Here is a 20,515-nt window from a genome sequence, read left to right as displayed (position 1 = left end):
GGGTCACTCCTAGTGAATGACATTCAAGCTATACGAAGGTCCTATATTTATATGATCAGAAAAACATTACATCACTTATTTATCCATTCTTAAGACTAATTATTAATAGATCATCAGTTCTTCTTCTCGATGCTGTTTCCCATCTTAGGATCTGGTTCGCGCCGGTTTTCATGCTTCGCGTGTTATTCTTCTTTCATCTAAGCTATCCGGTCTTGACCAGTCCATTCCACCTGTCTCATGGTCTTCTTTCATCCGAGCTATCCAAGCTAGACCAGTCCATTCCATCTGTCTCATGATCACCAACTTATTAACTACTAAATAACAATGTCAGCACTATTTTTGTCTTACTCTACTGTTTATGATTTCACAAAGTCTAACACCCCTACATGGGTCATGGTTCGGGGCTGTACAGGGGATAAATGAGTAGCATATTGGCTGAGGATTTTACCATTTTCCTTATCAGATATACACACACAGATATATGCACTCACAGATATAGACACACACAGATACACACACACATACACACACACAGATACAACCTCAAATATACTCACACAGATATACTCACACAGATATAGACACACAAAGATATACACACACAGATACACACAGAGATATATACAATCATGGATATACACACACAGAAATACAGACAGATATATACAGGCACAAATATACAGACACAGATATATACACACAGAGATATATATACACACACAGACATACACACTAATACACACAGAGATATATACAAACACATATATAAAAAGATATACAGACACAGATATACACACAAAGATATATACAGACACAGATATACACACACAGATATATACACACAGATATGTACAAACTCGGATATATACACACACAGATACAACCTCAAATATACTCACACAGATATACTCACACAGATATATACACACAGATATACACACACAGATACAAACACATATATACACACAGAAATATATACACACAGATACAAACACAGATATACACACACACAGACATACACACACAGACATACACAAACAGATGTACACACACACAGATACACACAAAGATATACACGCAAAGATATACACTCACACAGATATATAAAAACACATATATACACACAGAAATATATACACACAGATACAAACACAGATATACACACACACAGATATAATCACAGATATAATCACACACAGACATACACAAAGAGATATACACACAAACAGATATATACACACACAGATATATATGCACACACAGATATACACAAACAGATATACACACACAGACATACACACGCAGATATACACACACACAGATATATACACACAGATATACACACAAACAGATATATACAGGTACAGATATATACAGGCACAAAAATATACAGGCACAGATAAACACACACAGATATATAGACACACATATATAAACACACAGACATACACACACTGATACACACAGAGATATATACAAACACAGATATACACACACAGATATACAGGCACAGACAGAAACACAGATATTCACACACACAGATATATACCCAAAGACATACATACACAGATATACATACACACAGACATACACACAGATACACACACACAGAAATACATACACAGATATATACACACACTGTTATATACACACACAGATATAAACACAAATATACTCACACAGATATACACACACAGATACAAACACACTGATACAAACACAGATATACAAACACAGATACACACACAGATATATGCACACACAGATATATACACACACACATATATACACACACACAGATATAGACACACAGATATACACACACACAAATACAGACACACAGATAAACACACACAGATACACACAGAGATAAATACATAGATATACAAACACAGATATACACACACACAGATATATACAGATATATACACACACAGACATGCACACACTGATATATATTAACACAGATATACACACACAGATATACACACAAAGATATATACAGACACAGATATACACACACAGATTTATACACATACAGACATACACACACTGATACACACAGAGATATATACAAACACAGATATAAACACACAGTTATATACACACAGATACAGACACAGATATATACCCACAGATATACACACACAGAGATATACACTCACAGATATATGTAGACACAGATATACACACACAGACATACACACACAGATATATTCAAACACAGAAATACACACAGAGATATATAGACACAGATACAAACACAGATATACACACACAGATACACACACAGAGACATGCACACACAGATACATACACAGATATATAGAAACACAGATATACACACACACAGATATACATGCAGATATAAGCACACGCAGATATAAGCACACGCAGATATAAGCACACGCAGATATAAACTCACGCAGATATAAACTCACGCAGATATAAACTCACGCAGATACATACTCACGCAGATACATACTCACGCAGATACACACTCACGCAGATACACACTCACGCAGATACACACTCACGCAGATACACACTCACGCAGATACACACTCACGCAGATACACACTCACGCAGATACACGCACAGATACATGCACACAGATACACACACACAGACATTCACACACAGATATACACACACAATAACATACACACACAGAGATATACACACACAGAGATATACACACACACGCAGATATACACACACACAGATATACACACACACAGATATACACACACACAGATATACACGCAGGTGTACACACACGCAGGTGTACACACACGCAGGTGTACACACACGCAGGTGTACACACACGCAGGTGTACACACACGCAGGTGTACACACACACGCAGTGTGTTACAGAACTTCTTTCTTCTTCCTTATGGTTTCATGATTTCCTTGACTTTTCCAGAATGAAAGATATTTTACTGAGAATCCTCACGTTTTTGTAGATCTTTATTGAAACTTTTTAGTTGTTTAATTGCCAAACCCATCCTGTCGCTTTTATTCCCATACCACTGGCTCAAGTATCTCCGTACAGAGCAAAAAGAAATACAAGCAGTCTTAGAAAACACCATAACAGAAAAGCCCAGAACAACAGATGATTGAGGAACTTTTTATTACTTTTGGTTCAATTCAAGGCTAGCTTAACCTAGGAAGTGTTAAGTCTCCCAAGGCAGAAGCTGGATGGTCTCCAATCCATTCCATTTTCTAAGGTATTTATCCCCAAGCTGCCCACACTTAGTTGAGATCTTAGTTTTGCAGAGCCTTGGATTCGCCTGTGCCCCTGGGAGACCTCTTAGACTTCTATTCTAATGATCACAGCCTGACCCTTGGGACCTCCTGGCCTTCTTCCTCAGGCCCCCAGTCATAACTTGAAGTTATTTCCCACGGTGTCATGAGACAGTGAGAACAACTTCACATCGCCGGGTCACCTGGTGGCAGAATGCAAACAATGGGGTCCAGCAGCCCATGGGATGATCCTAAACCCAATGGGATGATCCTACAGCACACAATGGGGTCCTGCAGCCCATGGGATGATCCTACACCACACAGTGGGGTCCAGCAGCCCATGGGATGATCCTACAGCACACAGTGGGGTCAGTGGTGCACAATGGGGTCCAGCAGCCAATGGGATGATCCTGCAGCCAATCGGTGACTGGTGTTTCATTGTGCACACAGATGCTGAGCTGACACACATGGATGCGGAGCGGCAACAATCTGGACTCAGTGGAGGAATCCAACCTGCAGCATGTGAGGATGGAAAGCAGGGAGGATTAAATAAAGGCATCAGCACTGCAATAGGAACAACAGGATGGATATGGGGTATAAGGGATGGTTAATAAAGGCATCAGCACTGCAATAGGAACAACAGGATGGATATGGGGTATAAGGCAGGGATGGCTCATAAAGGCACCAACACACAACAGGAACAGCATAGGGACAAAACGCCATCCAGCTATGGGATATAGGGCCATTATACAGACAGACACACAGACACACACAGACACACACAGACACACACAGACACACACAGACACACACAGACACACACAGACACACACAGACACACACAGACACACACAGACACACACAGACACACACAGACACACACAGACACACACAGACACACACAGACACACATCTCACATCAGGTCTCTATGGGGTTTAATGGAGGCCTATGGGGTCTTATGGGGTCTCTATGGGGTCCTATGGGGTTCAAATGGGGCCTATGGGGTCTCTATGGGGGCCAGTGAGGTCTTATGGGGTATATGCACACACACACACACACACACATACACACACACACACACACACACATCATGGCCCATAAATATCCCAGAAGATCCCATTAAGCCCCATAAGGACCCCATAACATCCCATAGGCCCTTATTAAACCCCCATAGGGATCCCATAAGACCACATTAAACCCCATCGGACACCCTAAGGCCCCAAAGGCCCCATTAAACCCCATAGAGACCCCATAAAGGCCCCAAATGATCCCATAAAACCCCATAGCGCCCATTAAACCCCATAGTGACCATAGAGGACATTAATAGCAGCAGTCTGAATCTCCCTTTGCATTGCAGCCCTATTAACAGCAATGGGAGCTACAACAGCGCCGCCTTGTGGACACAACGCAGAACTGCAACGGAAGAGCAACAGCAGCAATAAAGAACTGAATGGAGCCATGGGGGAACAGAAACGAACTTGGGGGGCAGAATGTGATGGCGGCACTTATGGGGCACGACACACAGGCTGTACTTGGGGGGCAGAGAGAGATGGCAGCACTTGGGGGGCAAGAGGCAATGGCTGCATTTGGGGGCAGCAAGAAGGGCACTGCAATAAGAATTAAGCACTGAAGTGCAGAAATGAGCTCTGGAACATTATCTTGGGTCTCAGTATGGAACAGATCCAACACAGTCAGTGTGTGCTGCTCTTATCTGCTGGGCTGAGAGTTACCGGTCAGCAAAGCTGGTTCAGGGCCATTCCAGGCAATGCAGGTTTCTGTTCCTCGCTGTTCTCATCAGGAGCTGCACATCTCTCAGGGCTCTGCTGGCACCTGTTGGACACAATACAGCAATGAAGGCACTACCCACATGTGCAGGGCAGCACCTTTTGCACAAGCAGGCACTGCAGTGGTCGGGATACCTAAAAATGGCAGAGCTCACAGCCCTGAAACAAAGCAGAAAACATTCACCCCATCCCAAAGACAAACACTCACCCACAGCCCGCAGGAGGCAAACTCCAGGGAGAAACACCACCCTTACAGCTGCTGACACTGCAATGTGGTCAGGCTGCCCCAGAAATGAGGGCAGCACAGCCCTGACATAAAGAACCCCTCACCCCAATCCAAGGCCCAGAGCTCACCCCACACTCCAAAGGAAGCAGTCCCCAAGGAGAGATACTGCCCTCATGGCTGCCAGCCTTCCAATGCAGCTATGAGCCCCAACAGGGGCAGATCACAGCCCTGCAATAAGGCAGGAATCACTCACCCCTTCCCGAGGAGCGGGGCTCACCCCACAGAAAACAGTCTGCAAGGAGATATGTGTCCCTTGCAGGTGGCACCCCTTAAATATGGTCACAACCCCCTGAGAAAAACAGAGCTCCCAGCCCCAAAATAAAGGAATCACTCACCTCATTCCAGAGACAAACAGCCCACACTCCCAAGGAAGCAATCAGGTACAGATGCTGCTCCTGCCGCTGCCAGCCCTGAAATGGGGTCAGGATCCACTAAAAAGAGAAAAACACAGCCTTAAAATAAGGAAAGGATCACTCACCCCACTCCATGGCTCACCCCATAAGGAAGGGAACACTCACCCCACCCCACAAGGAAGGAATCACTCACCCCACCCCACAAGGAAGGGATCACTCACCCCACTCCATGGCTCACCCCCACACTCCTAAGCAATGGAGGGCTATAGGGGGCAATGGGATGATGGGGGGCTATAGGGGGACATTAGCAGCAATTTTATATATCATAAGTAAACCAACAATAGACGACCATCTATTTCATAGTCACACACACTGCCGGCTTCACACTGCACTGAGTCAGAGCTGCAGGCCTTCTTTCAAGCGCTTTGATAGCACTGACTGCAATACACGGTACCTGGCCATAAGCAATAGATGGGAACAGCAGCACGAACACCCCGTTATCGTTGCCATGGCTGAGAACAGCAACGAGGCAACAACCTGCAGCTCCTGCTGCGACGCTCCCGGACTTTTCCCTGCGTCCAAACGCTGTTCCACGGTCCGACTGTTGTTCCCCGGGCAGGAACTGCCGGCAGCTTTTCTACCCCAGCCGGAACCAACCGGACCCGGGAGCTCACCCGGCCGGGGGCAGCGACGATCGCTGCGCTTCTACCCCGCGTAGGACGGCTCCGTCCGGCTGACGGGCTGCCCTGATCCCACGCACAAACCGCTCCGCCGATGGAGGCTCCTTGTCTGCTCCCGCGGGGTTCGGCTGAGGGAGAACGAACGAGAAACCGCGGGGCGCGCCAAAGGCGGGAGAGAACGCCGCTAAAATAGGAGGTCGCCATTTTGGTCATGCGCAGTAGCGCTTTTCCGCCGCAATTTTGGACATGCGCAGTAGCGCTTCTCCGCCGCCGTTTTGGACATGCGCAGTAGCGTCCCTTCTGCCGCGGTGCATTGTGGGATATAACGCGGCAGGAGGAGGTCGGCATTTTGGACATGCGCAGTAGCGCTTCTCCGCCGCCATTTTGGACATGCGCAGTAGCGTCCCTTCTGCCGCGGTGCATTGTGGGATATCCCGCCAAAATTGGAGGACGCCATTTTGGACATGCGCAGTAGCGCTTCTCCGCCGCCATTTTGGACATGCGCAGTAGCGTCCCTTCCGCCGCGGTGCATTGCGGGATATCCCGCCAAAATTGGAGGACGCCATTCTGGACATGCGCAGTAGCGCTGTTTTCGCCGCCATTTTGTACATGCGCAGTAGCGCTTCTCCGCCGCCATTTTGAACATGCGCAGTAGCGTCCCTTCTGCCACGGTGCATTGTGGGATATCCCGCCAAAATTGGAGGACGCCATTTTGGACATGCGCAGTAGCGCTTCTCCGCCGCCATGTTGGACATGCGCAGTAGCGTCCCTTCTGCCGCGGTGCATTGTGGGATATCCCGCCAAAATTGGAGGACGCCATTTTGGACATGCGCAGAAGCGCTTTTCCGCCGCCATTTTGGACATGCGCAGTAGCGTCCCTTCTGCCGCGGTGCATTGTGGGATATCCCGCCAAAATTGGAGGACGCCATTTTGGACATGCGCAGTAGCGCTGTATTCGCCGCCATTTTGGACATGCGCAGTAGCGTCCCTTCCGCCGCGGTGCATTGTGGGATATCCCGCCAAAATTGGTGGACGCCATTTTTGACATGCGCAGTAGCGCTTCTCCGACGCCATTTTGGACATGCGCAGTAGCGTCCCTTCCGCCAGGGTGCATTGTGGGATATCCCGCCAAAACTGGAGGACGCCATTTTGGACATACGCAGTACCGCTTTTCCGCCGCCATTTTGGACATGCGCAGCAGCGTCCCTTCCGGCAATATAGTTTTATAAGTTGTTAGTTTATTAGTTTATTAGTTTATATTTCCGAAAATATAGTTTTATTTCAATAAATAATAAATAATAATAAAATAAGAATAAAATAAAATAAATATAAAATAAAATAAAAATAAAATAAAATAAAAATAGAATAAAAAAATAAATAATAATAAATAAATAAATAATTTGGGGTATAATGGGGGCCTGCAATACCATTAACAGCCACAAGGCGGCGCTATAATGGAGCCCATAGGGTTTAATGGGGCCCATAGGGTTTAATGGGGCTCATAGGGTTTAATGGAGACCATTGGGTTTAATGGGGACCTGCAATACCCTCAATAGCCACAAGGTGGCGCTATAATAGAGCACATAGGGTTTAAAGGGGCCCATAGGGTATAATGGGGGCCTGCAATACCATTAACAGCCACAAGGCGGCGCTATAATGGAGCCCATAGGGTTTAATCGGGACCATAGGTTTTAATGGGGCCCATAGGGTATAATGGGGGCCTGCAATACCATTAACAGCCACAAGGTGGCGCTATAATGGAGCCCATAGGGTTTAATGGGGCCCATAGGGTTTAATGGGGCCCATAGGGTTTAATGGGGCCCATAGGATATAATGGGGGCCTGCAATACCATTAACAGCCACAAGGCGGCGCTATAACGGAGCCCATAGGGTTTAATGGGGTCCATAGGGTTTAATGGGGTCCATAGGGTTTAATGGGGCCCATAGGGTATAATGGGGGCTGCAATACCATTAACAGCCACAAGGCGGAGCTATAACGGAGCCCATAGGGTTTAATCGGGCCCATAGGGTATAATGGGGGCCTGCAATACCATTAACAGCCACAAGGCGGCGCTATAATGGAGCCCATAGGGTATAATGGGGCCCATAGGGTATAATAGAGCCCATAGGGTATAATGGGGCCCATAGGGTATAATGGAGCCCATAGTGTTTAATGGGGCACATAGGGTTTAATGGGGCATGCGCAGTAGCGCTTCTCCGCCGCCATTTTGGACATGCGCAGTAGCGTCCCTTCCGCCGCGGTGCATTGTGGGATATCCCGCCAAAATTGGAGGACGCCATTTTGGACATGCGCAGTAGCGCTTCTCCGCCGCCATTTTGGACATGCGCAGTAGCGTCCCTTCTGCCGCGGTGCATTGTGGGATATCCCGCCAAAATTGGAGGACGCCATTTTGGACATGCGCAGTAGCGCTGTATTCGCCGCCATTTTGGACATGCGCAGTAGCGTCCCTTCTGCCGCGGTGCATTGTGGGATGTCCCGCCAAAATTGGAGGACGCCATTTTGGACATGCGCAGTTGCGTCCCTTCTGCCGCGGTGCATTGTGGGATATCCGGCCAAAATTGGAGGACGCCATTTTGGACATGCGCAGTAGCGCTTCTCCGCCGCCATTTTGGACATGCGCAGTAGCGTCCCTTCTGCCGCGGTGCATTGTGGGATATCCCGCCAAAATTGGAGGACGCCATTTTGGACATGCGCAGTAGCGCTGTATTCGGCGCCATTTTGGACATGCGCAGTAGCGTCCCTTCCGCCGCGGTGCATTGTGGGATATCCCGCCGAAATTGGTGGACGCCATTTTGGACATGCGCAGTAGCGCTTCTCCGACGCCATTTTGGACATGCGCAGTAGCGTTCCTTCCGCCAGGGTGCATTGTGGGATATCCCGCCAAAACTGGAGGACGCCATTTTGGACATGCGCAGCAGCGTCCCTTCCGGCAATATAGTTTTATTAGTTGTTAGTTTATTAGTTTTTTAGTTTATATTTCCGAAAATATAGTTTTATTTCAATAAATAATAAATAATAATAAAATAAAAATAAAATAAAATAAATATAAAATAAAATAAAAATAAAATAAAATAAAAATAGAATAAATAAATAAATAATAATAAATAAATAAATAATTTAGGGTATAATGGGGGCCTGCAATACCATTAACAGCCACAAGGCGGCGCTATAATGGAGCCCATAGGGTTTAATCGGGACCATAGGGTTTAATGGGGTCCATAGGGTTTAATGGGAACCATAGGGATTAATGGGGCCTGCAATACCATTAACAGCCACAAGGTGGCGCTATAAAAGAGCCCATAGGGTTTAATGGGGCCCATAGGATATAATGGGGCCCATAGGGTTTAATGGGGCCCATAGGATATAATGGGGGCCTGCAATACCATTAACAGCCACAAGGCGGCGCTATAATGGAGCCCATAGGGTTTAATCGGGCCCATAGGGTTTAATGGGAGCTGCAATAACCTCAGCGGCCACAAGGGTATTAATATTAATTAGCAATGGAGTAGTATTAGTGATGGAGCATTATTAATTAGCAATAGGCCATTATTATGGTGATGAAGGTGATGACGATGGAGATAGATGATCCTACAGCACACAATGGGACGATCCTACAGCACACAATGGGGTCCTGCAGCCCATGGGATGATCTTACACCCAATGGGATGATCCTACAGCACACAGTGGGGTCTGTGGTGCACAATGGGGTCCAGCAGCCAATGGGATGATCCTGCAGCCAATCGGTGACTGGTGTTTCATTGTGCACACAGATGCTGAGCTGACACACATGGATGCGGAGCGGCAACAATCTGGACTCAGTGGAGGAATCCAACCTGCAGCATGTGAGGATGGAAAGCAGGGAGGATTAATAAAGGCATCAGCACTGCAATAGGAACAACAGGATGGATATGGGGTATAAGGGATGGTTAATAAAGGCATCAGCACTGCAATAGGAACAACAGGATGGATATGGGGTATAAGGGATGGTTAATAAAGGCATCAGCACTGCAATAGGAACAACAGGATGGATATGGGGTATAAGGGATGGTTAATAAAGGCATCAGCACTGCAATAGGAACAACAGGATGGATATGGGGTATAAGGCAGGGATGGCTCATAAAGGCACCAACACACAACAGGAACAGCATAGGGACAAAACTCCATCCAGCTATGGGATATAAGGCCATTATACAGACACACACACAGACACACACACAGACACACATCTCACATCAGTTCTCTATTGGGTTTAATGGAGGCCTATGGGGTCTTCTGGGGTCTCTATGGGGTCCTATGGAGTTCAAATGGGTCTTATGGGGTCCTATGGGGTTCAAATGGGACCTATGGGTTCCAATTAGGGCCTATGGGGTCTCTATGGGGTCCTATGGGGTTCAAATGGGGCCTATGGGGTCTCTATGGGGGCCAGTGAGGTCTTATGGGGTATATGCACACATACATACACACACACACACACACACACACACACACACACACACACACATCATGCCCCATAAATATCCCAGAAGATCCCATTAAGCCCCATAAGGACCCCATAACATCCCATAGGCCCTTATTAAACCCCCATAGGGATCCCATAAGACCCCATTAAACCCCATCGGACACCCTAAGGCCCCAAAGGCCCCATTAAACCCCATAGAGACCCCATAAAGGCCCCAAATGATCCCATAAAACCCCATAGCGCCCATTAAACCCCATAGTGACCATAGAGGACATTAATAGCAGCAGTCTGAATCTCCCTTTGCATTGCAGCCCTATTAACAGCAATGGGAGCTACAACAGCGCCGCCTTGTGGACACAACGCAGAACTGCAACGGAGGAGCAACAGCAGCAATAAAGAACTGAATGGAGCCATGGGGGAACAGAAACGAACTTGAGGGGCAGAATACGATGGCTGGACTTGGGGGGCAGAACGTGATGGCGGCACTTATGGGGCACGACACACAGGCTGGACTTGGGGGGCAGAAAGAGATGGCTGCATTTGGGGGCAGCAAAAGGCAATGGCTGCATTTGGGGGCAGCAAGAAGGGCACTGCAATAAGAATTAAGCACTGAAGTGCAGAAATGAGCTCTGGAACGTTACCTTGGGTCTCAGTATGGAACAGATCCAACACAGTCAGTGTGTGCTGCTCTTATCTGCTGGGCAGGCAATTCCCGGCCAGCAAAGTTGAGTTCCGAGGCGTTCCAGGCAATGCAGGTTTCTGTTCCTCGCTGTTCTCGTCAGGAGCTGCACATCTCTCAGGGCTCTGCTGGCACCTGTTGGACACAATGCAACAATGAAGGCACTACCCACATGTGCAGGGCAGCACCTTTTGCACAAGCAGGCACTGCAGTGGTCGGGATACCTAAAAATGGCAGAGCTCACAGCCCTGAAACAAAGCAGAAACCAAAGACAAACACTCACCCACAGCCCGCAGGAGGCAAACTCCAGGGAGAAACACCACCCGTACAGCTGCTGACACTTCAATGTGGTCAGGCTGCCCCAGAAATGAGGGCAGCACAGCCCTGACATAAAGAACCCCTCACCCCAATCCAAGGCCCAGAGCTCACCCCACACTCCAAAGGAAGCAGTCCCCAAGGAGAGATACTGCCCTCATGGCTGCCAGCCTTCCAATGCAGCTATGAGCCCCAACAGGGGCAGATCACAGCCCTGCAATAAGGCAGGAATCACTCACCCCTTCCCGAGGAGCGGGGCTCACCCCACAGAAAACAGTCTGCAAGGAGATATGTGTCCCTTGCAGGTGGCACCCCTTAAATATGGTCACAACCCCCTGAGAAAAACAGAGCTCCCAGCCCCAAAATAAAGGAATCACTCACCTCATTCCAGAGACAAACAGCCCACACTCCCAAGGAAGCAATCAGGTACAGATGCTGCTCCTGCCGCTGCCAGCCCTGAAATGGGGTCAGGATCCACTAAAAAGAGAAAAACACAGCCTTAAAATAAGGAAAGGATCACTCACCCCACTCCATGGCTCACCCCATAAGGAAGGGAACACTCACCCCACCCCACAAGGAAGGAATCACTCACCCCACTCCACAAGGAAGGGATCACTCACCCCACTCCACAAGGAAGGGATCACTCACCCCACTCCACAAGGAAGGGATCACTCACCCCACTCCACAAGGAAGGGATCACTCACCCCACCCCACAAGGAAGGGATCACTCACCCCACCCCACAAGGAAGGGAACACTCACCCCACCCCACAAGGAAGGGAACACTCACCCCACCCCACAAGGAAGGGATCACTCACCCCACTCCATGGCTCACCCCCACACTCCTAAGCAATGGAGGGCTATAGGGGGCAATGGGATGATGGGGGGCTATAGGGGGACATTAGCAGCAATTTTATATATCATAAGTAAACCAACAATAGACGACCATCTATTTCATAGTCACACACACTGCCGGCTTCACACTGCACTGAGTCAGAGCTGCAGGCCTTCTTTCAAGCGCTTTGATAGCACTGACTGCAATACACGGTACCTGGCCATAAGCAATAGATGGGAACAGCAGCACGAACACCCCGTTATCGTTGCCATGGCTGAGAACAGCAACGAGGCAACAACCTGCAGCTCCTGCTGCGACGCTCCCGGACTTTTCCCTGCGTCCAAACGCTGTTCCACGGTCCGACTGTTGTTCCCCGGGCAGGAACTGCCGGCAGCTTTTCTACCCCAGCCGGAACCAACCGGACCCGGGAGCTCACCCGGCCGGGGGCAGCGACGATCGCTGCGCTTCTACCCCGCGTAGGACGGCTCCGTCCGGCTGACGGGCTGCCCTGATCCCACGCACAAACCGCTCCGCCGATGGAGGCTCCTTGTCTGCTCCCGCGGGGTTCGGCTGAGGGAGAACGAACGAGAAACCGCGGGGCGCGCCAAAGGCGGGAGAGAACGCCGCTAAAATAGGAGGTCGCCATTTTGGTCATGCGCAGTAGCGCTTTTCCGCCGCAATTTTGGACATGCGCAGTAGCGCTTCTCCGCCGCCGTTTTGGACATGCGCAGTAGCGTCCCTTCCGCCGCGGTGCATTGTGGGATATAACGCGGCAGGAGGAGGTCGGCATTTTGGACATGCGCAGTAGCGCTTCTCCGCCGCCATTTTGGACATGCGCAGTAGCGTCCCTTCTGCCGCGGTGCATTGTGGGATATCCCGCCAAAATTGGAGGACGCCATTTTGGACATGCGCAGTAGCGCTTCTCCGACGCCATTTTGGACATGCGCAGTAGCGTCCTTTCTGCCGCGGTGCATTGTGGGATATCCCGCCAAAATTGGAGGACGCCATTTTGGACATGCGCAGTAGCGCTGTTTTCGCCGCCATTTTGGACATGCGCAGTAGCGCTTCTCCGCCGCCATTTTGGACATGCGCAGTAGCGTCCCTTCCGCCGCGGTGCATTGTGGGATATCCCGCCAAAATTGGAGGACGCCATTTTGGACATGCGCAGTAGCGCTTCTCCGCCGCCATTTTGGACATGCGCAGTAGCGTCCCTTCTGCCGCGGTGCATTGTGGGATATCCCGCCAAAATTGGAGGACGCCATTATGGACAAGCGCAGTAGCGCTTCTCCGCCGCCATTTTGGACATGCGCAGTAGCGTCCCTTCTGTTGCGGTGCATTGTGGGATATCCCGCCAAAATTGGAGGACGCCATTTTGGACATGCGCAGTAGCGCTGTATTCGCCGCCATTTTGGACATGCGCAGTAGCGTCCCTTCCGCCGCGGTGCATTGTGGGATATCCCGCCAAAATTGGAGGACGCCATTTTGGACATGCGCAGTAGCGCTTCTCCGCCGCCATTTTGGACATGCGCAGTAGCGTCCCTTCCGCCGCGGTGCATTGTGGGATATCCCGCCAAAATTGGAGGACGCCATTTTGGACATGCGCAGAAGCGCTGTTTTCGCCGCCATTTTGGACATGCGCAGTAGCGTCCCTTCCGCCGCGGTGCATTGTGGGATATCCCGCCAAAATTGGATGACGCCATTTTGGACATGCGCAGTAGAGCATCTCCGCCGCCATTTTGGACATGCGCAGTAGCGTCCCTTCCGCCGCTGTGCATTGTGGGATATCCCGCCAAAATTGGAGGACGCCGTTTTGGACATGCGCAGTAGCGCTTCTCCGACGCCATTTTGGACATGCGCAGTAGCATCCCTTCTGCCGCGGTGCATTGTGGGATATCCGGCCAAAATTGGAGGACGCCATTTTGGACATGCGCAGTAGCGCTTCTACGACGCCATTTTGGACATGCGCAGTAGCGTGCCTTCCGCCGCGGTGCATTGTGGGATATCCCGCCAAAATTGGAGGTCGCCATTTTGGACATGCGCAGTAGCGCTTCTCCGCCGCCATTTTGGACATGCGCAGTAGCGTCCCTTCTGCCGCGGTGCATTGTGGGATATCCCGCCAAAATTGGAGGACGCCATTTTGGACATGCGCAGTAGCGCTGTTTTCGCCGCCATTTTGGACATGCGCAGTAGCGTCCCTTCTGCCGCGGTGCATTGTGGGATATCCCGCCAAAATTGGAGGACGCCATTTTGGACATGCGCAGTAGCGCTTCTCCGCCGCCATTTTGGACATGCGCAGTAGCGCTGTATTCGCCGCCATTTTGGACATGCGCAGTAGCGTCCCTTCTGCCGCGGTGCATTGTGGGATATCCCGCCAAAATTGGAGGACGCCATTTTGGACATGCGCAGTAGCGCTGTATTCGCCGCCATTTTGGACATGCGCCGTAGCGTCCATTCTGCCGCGTTGCATTGTGGGATATCCCGCCAAAATTGGAGGACGCCATTTTGGACATGCGCAGTAGCGCTGTATTCGCCGCCATTTTGGACATGCGCAGTAGCGTCCCTTCTGCCGCGGTGCATTGTGGGATATCCCGCCAAAATTGGAGGACGCCATTTTGGACATGCGCAGTAGCGCTTCTCCGACGCCATTTTGGACATGCGCAGTAGCGTCCCTTCCGCCGCGGTGCATTGTGGGATATCCCGCCAAAATTGGTGGACGCCATTTTGGACATGCGCAGTAGCGCTTCTCCGACGCCATTTTGGACATGCGCAGTAGCGTCCCTTCCGCCAGGGTGCATTGAGGGATATCCCGCCAAAACTGGAGGACGCCATTTTGGACATACGCTGTACCGCTTTTCCGCCGCCATTTTGGACATGCGCAGCAGCGTCCCTTCCGGCAATATAGTTTTATTAGTTGTTAGTTTATTAGTTTATTAGTTTATATTTCCGAAAATATAATTTTATTTCAATAAATAATAAATAATAATAAAATAAAATAAAAATAAAATAAAATAAATATAAAATAAAATAAAAATAAAATAAAATAAAAATAGAATAAATAAATAAATAATAATAAATAAATAAATAATTTAGGGTATAATGGGGGCCTGCAATACCATTAACAGCCACAAGGCGGCGCTATAATGGAGCCCATAGGGTTTAATGGGGCCCATAGGGTATAATGGGGGCCTGCAATACCATTAACAGCCACAAGGCGGCGCTATAATGGAGCCCATAGGGTTTAATCGGGACCATAGGGTTTAATGGGGCCCATAGGGTTTAATGGGGGCCTGCAATACCATTAACAGCCACAAGGCGGCGCTATAACGGAGCCCATAGGGTTTAATGGGGTCCATAGGGTTTAATGGGGCCCATAGGGTATAATGGGGGCTGCAATACCATTAACAGCCACAAGGCGGCGCTATAATGGAGCCCATAGGGTTTAATGGGGCCCATAGGTTTTAATGGGGCCCATAGGGTTTAATGGGGCCCATAGGGTTTAATGGGGGCCTGCAATACCATTAACAGCCACAAGGCGGCGCTATAACGGAGCCCATAGGGTTTAATGGGGTCCATAGGGTTTAATGGGGCCCATAGGGTTTAATGGGGGCTGCAATACCATTAACAGCCACAAGGCGGAGCTATAACGGAGCCCATAGGGTTTAATGGGGTCCATAGGGTTTAATGGGGCCCATAGGGTATAATGGGGGCTGCAATACCATTAACAGACACAAGGCGGCGCTATAACGGAGCTCATAGGGTTTAATGGGGCCCATAGGGTATAATGGGGCCCATAGGGTATAATGGGGCCCATAGGGTATAATGGGGGCCTGCAATACCATTAACAGCCACAAGGCGGCGCTATAATGGAGCCCATAGGGTTTAATGAGGCCCATAGGGTTTAATGGGGCCCATAGGGTTTAATGGGGGCCTGCAATACTCTCAATAGCCACAAGGTGGCGCTATAATGGAGCCCATAGGGTTTAACGGGGCCCATAGGGTTTAATGGGGCCCATAGGGTTTAATGGGGTCTGCAGTCTCCAGTCTAAAGGGGCGGAGCCCCATATGCTAATGAGCCATGAAGCCACACCCCCGGTAGGCTGGAGTCCAAAGGGGCGGCCACCAGGTGCCGCTCTAACATAAGCTATATGGGACCCCATAGGGTTTAATGGAGCCCATAGGGTTTAATGGGGCCCATAGGGTATAATGGGGGCCTGCAATACCATTAACAGCCACAAGGCGGCGCTATAATGGAGCCAATAGGGTTTAATGGGGCCCATAGTGTATAATGGGGCCCATAGGGTATAATGGGGCCCATAGGGTATAATGGGGGCTGCAATACCATTAACAGCCACAAGGCGGCGCTATAATGGAGCCCATAGGGTTTAATGGGGCCCATAGGTTTTAATGGGGCCCATAGGGTTTAATGGGGCCCATAGGGTTTAATGGGGGCCTGCAATACCATTAACAGCCACAAGGCGGCGCTATAACGGAGCCCATAGGGTTTAATGGGGTACATAGGGTTTAATGGGGCCCATAGGGTTTAATGGGGGCTGCAATACCATTAACAGCCACAAGGCGGAGCTATAACGGGGCCCATAGGGTTTAATGGGGTCCATAGGGTTTAATGGGGCCCATAGGGTTTAATGGGGGCCTGCAATACTCTCAATAGCCACAAGGTGGCGCTATAATGGAGCCCATAGGGTTTAACGGGGCCCATAGGGTTTAATGGGGCCCATAGGGTTTAATGGGGTCTGCAGTCTCCAGTCTAAAGGGGCGGAGCCCCATATGCTAATGAGCCATGAAGCCACACCCCCGGTAGGCTGGAGTCCAAAGGGGCGGCCACCAGGTGCCGCTCTAACATAAGCTATATGGGACCCCATAGGGTTTAATGGAGCCCATAGGGTTTAATGGGGCCCATAGGGTATAATGGAGCCCATAGGGTTTAATGGGGCCCATAGGGTATAATGGGGGCTGCAATACCATTAACAGCCACAAGGCGGCGCTATAATGGAGCCCATAGGGTTTAATGGGGCCCATAGGGTATAATGGGGCCCATAGGGTATAATGGGGCCCATAGGGTATAATGGGGGCTGCAATACCATTAACAGCCACAAGGCGGCGCTATAATGGAGCCCATAGGGTATAATGAGGCCCATAGGGTTTAATGGGGCATGCGCAGTAGCGCTTCTCCGCCGCCATTTTGGACATGCGCAGTAGCGTCCCTTCTGCCGCGGTGCATTGTGGGATATCCCGCCAAAATTGGAGGACGCCATTTTGGACATGCGCAGTAGCGCTGTATTCGCCGCCATTTTGGACATGCGCAGTAGCGTCCCTTCTGCCGCGGTGCAATGTGGGATATCCCGCCAAAATTGGAGGACGCCATTTTGGACATGCGCAGTAGCGCTGTTTTCGCCGCCATTTTGGACATGCGCGGTAGCGTCCCTTCCGCCGCGGTGCATTGTGGGATATCCCGCCAAAATTGGAGGTCGCCATTTTGGACATGCGCAGTAGCGCTGTATTCGCCGCCATTTTGGACATGCGCGGTAGCGTCCCTTCCGCCGCGGTGCATTGTGGGATATCCCGCCAAAATTGGAGGACGCCATTTTGGACATGCGCAGTAGCGCTGTATTCGCCGCCATTTTGGACATGCGCAGTAGCGTCCCTTCTGCCGCGGTGCAATGTGGGATATCCCGCCAAAATTGGAGGACGCCATTTTGGACATGCGCAGTAGCGCTGTTTTCGCCGCCATTTTGGACATGCGCGGTAGCGTCCCTTCCGCCGCGGTGCATTGTGGGATATCCCGCCAAAATTGGAGGTCGCCATTTTGGACATGCGCAGTAGCGCTGTATTCGCCGCCATTTTGGACATGCGCAGTAGCGTCCCTTCTGCCGCGGTGCATTGTGGGATATCCCACCAAAATTGGAGGACGCCATTTTGGACATGCGCAGTAGCGCTGTATTCGCCGCCATTTTGGACATGCGCTGTAGCGTCCCTTCTGCCGCGTTGCATTGTGGGATATCCCGCCAAAATTGGAGGACGCCATTTTGGACATGCGCAGTAGCGCTGTATTCGCCGCCATTTTGGACATGCGCAGTAGCGCTGTTTTCGCCGCCATTTTGGACATGCGCGGTAGCGTCCCTTCCGCCGCGGTGCATTGTGGGATATCCCGCCAAAATTGGAGGACGCCATTTTGGACATGCGCAGTAGCGCTGTATTCGCCGCCATTTTGGACATGCGCAGTAGCGTCCCTTCTGCCGCGGTGCATTGTGGGATATCCCACCAAAATTGGAGGACGCCATTTTGGACATGCGCAGTAGCGCTGTATTCGCCGCCATTTTGGACATGCGCTGTAGCGTCCCTTCTGCCGCGTTGCATTGTGGGATATCCCGCCAAAATTGGAGGACGCCATTTTGGACATGCGCAGTAGCGCTGTATTCGCCGCCATTTTGGACATGCGCAGTAGCGTCCCTTCTGCCGCGGTGCATTGTGGGATATCCCGCCAAAATTGGAGGACGCCATTTTGGACATGCGCAGTAGCGCTTCTCCGACGCCATTTTGGACATGCGCAGTAGCGTCCCTTCCGCCGCGGTGCATTGTGGGATATCCCGCCAAAATTGGTGGACGCCATTTTGGACATGCGCAGTAGCGCTTCTCCGACGCCATTTTGGACATGCGCAGTAGCGTCCCTTCCGCCAGGGTGCATTGAGGGATATCCCGCCAAAACTGGAGGACGCCATTTTGGACATACGCTGTACCGCTTTTCCGCCGCCATTTTGGACATGCGCAGCAGCGTCCCTTCCGGCAATATAGTTTTATTAGTTGTTAGTTTATTAGTTTATTAGTTTATATTTCCGAAAATATAGTTTTATTTCAATAAATAATAAATAATAATAAAATAAAATAAAAATAAAATAAAATAAATATAAAATAAAATAAAAATAAAATAAAATAAAAATAGAATAAATAAATAAATAATAATAAATAAATAAATAATTTAGGGTATAATGGGGGCCTGCAATACCATTAACAGCCACAAGGCGGCGCTATAATGGAGCCCATAGGGTTTAATGGGGCCCATAGGGTTTAATGGGGCCCATAGGGTTTAATGGAGACCATTGGGTTTAATGGGGACCTGCAATACCCTCAATAGCCACAAGGCGGCGCTATAACAGAGCCCATAGGGTTTAATGGGGCCCATAGGGTATAATGGGGGCCTGCAATACCATTAACAGCCACAAGGCGGCGCTATAATGGAGCCCATAGGGTTTAATCGGGACCATAGGGTTTAATGGGGCCCATAGGGTTTAATGGGGGCCTGCAATACCATTAACAGCCACAAGGCGGCGCTATAACGGAGCCCATAGGGTTTAATGGGGTCCATAGGGTTTAATGGGGCCCATAGGGTTTAATGGGGCCCATAGGGTTTAATGGGGGCTGCAATACCATTAACAGCCACAAGGCGGAGCTATAACGGAGCCCATAGGGTTTAATGGGGTCCATAGGGTTTAATGGGGACCATAGGGATTAATGGGGCCTGCAATACCATTAACAGCCACAAGGCGGCGCTATAATGGAGCCCATAGGGTTTAATCGGGACCATAGGGTTTATAAGAGCTGCAATACCCTCAGCGGCCACAAGGTGGCGCTATAATAGAGCCCATAGGGTTTAATGGGGCCCATAGGATATAATGGGGCCCATAGGGTTTAATGGGGTCCATAGGGTATAATGGGGGTCTGCAATACCATTAACAGCCACAAGGCGGCGCTATAATGGAGCCCATAGGGTTTAATCGGGCCCATAGGGTTTAATGGGAGCTGCAATACCCTCAGCGGCCACAAGGGTATTAATATTAATTA

The 20,515-nt window shown here is 49.7% G+C and overlaps 1 long non-coding RNA gene across 5 annotated transcripts in view; it reads right to left on the bottom strand.

The window, feature by feature from the left end:
• Positions 1–2,952: 2,952 nt before the first annotated feature.
• Positions 2,953–20,515, bottom strand: part of LOC140255868 (uncharacterized) — a 42,300-nt gene continuing 24,737 nt past the window's right edge. For 3 of the 5 annotated variants that reach the window (XR_011904584.1, XR_011904585.1, XR_011904582.1), the window contains 4 exons: positions 11,473–12,302; positions 5,653–5,748; positions 4,978–5,077; positions 2,953–3,759 (listed from right to left, as the gene is read on the bottom strand). This is a non-coding gene — a long non-coding RNA (uncharacterized lncRNA). Of the gene's footprint in view, positions 3,760–4,977; positions 5,078–5,652; positions 6,630–11,472; positions 12,303–20,515 lie in introns of those variants that run through there. The other 2 variants (XR_011904583.1, XR_011904581.1) reach the window with 2 other exon arrangements.

Source organism: Excalfactoria chinensis, chromosome 8 (genome assembly GCF_039878825.1).
Source record: "Excalfactoria chinensis isolate bCotChi1 chromosome 8, bCotChi1.hap2, whole genome shotgun sequence".
Classification (NCBI taxonomy): domain Eukaryota; kingdom Metazoa; phylum Chordata; class Aves; order Galliformes; family Phasianidae; genus Excalfactoria; species Excalfactoria chinensis.
This window is presented reverse-complemented; position numbering and strand designations above follow the sequence as displayed.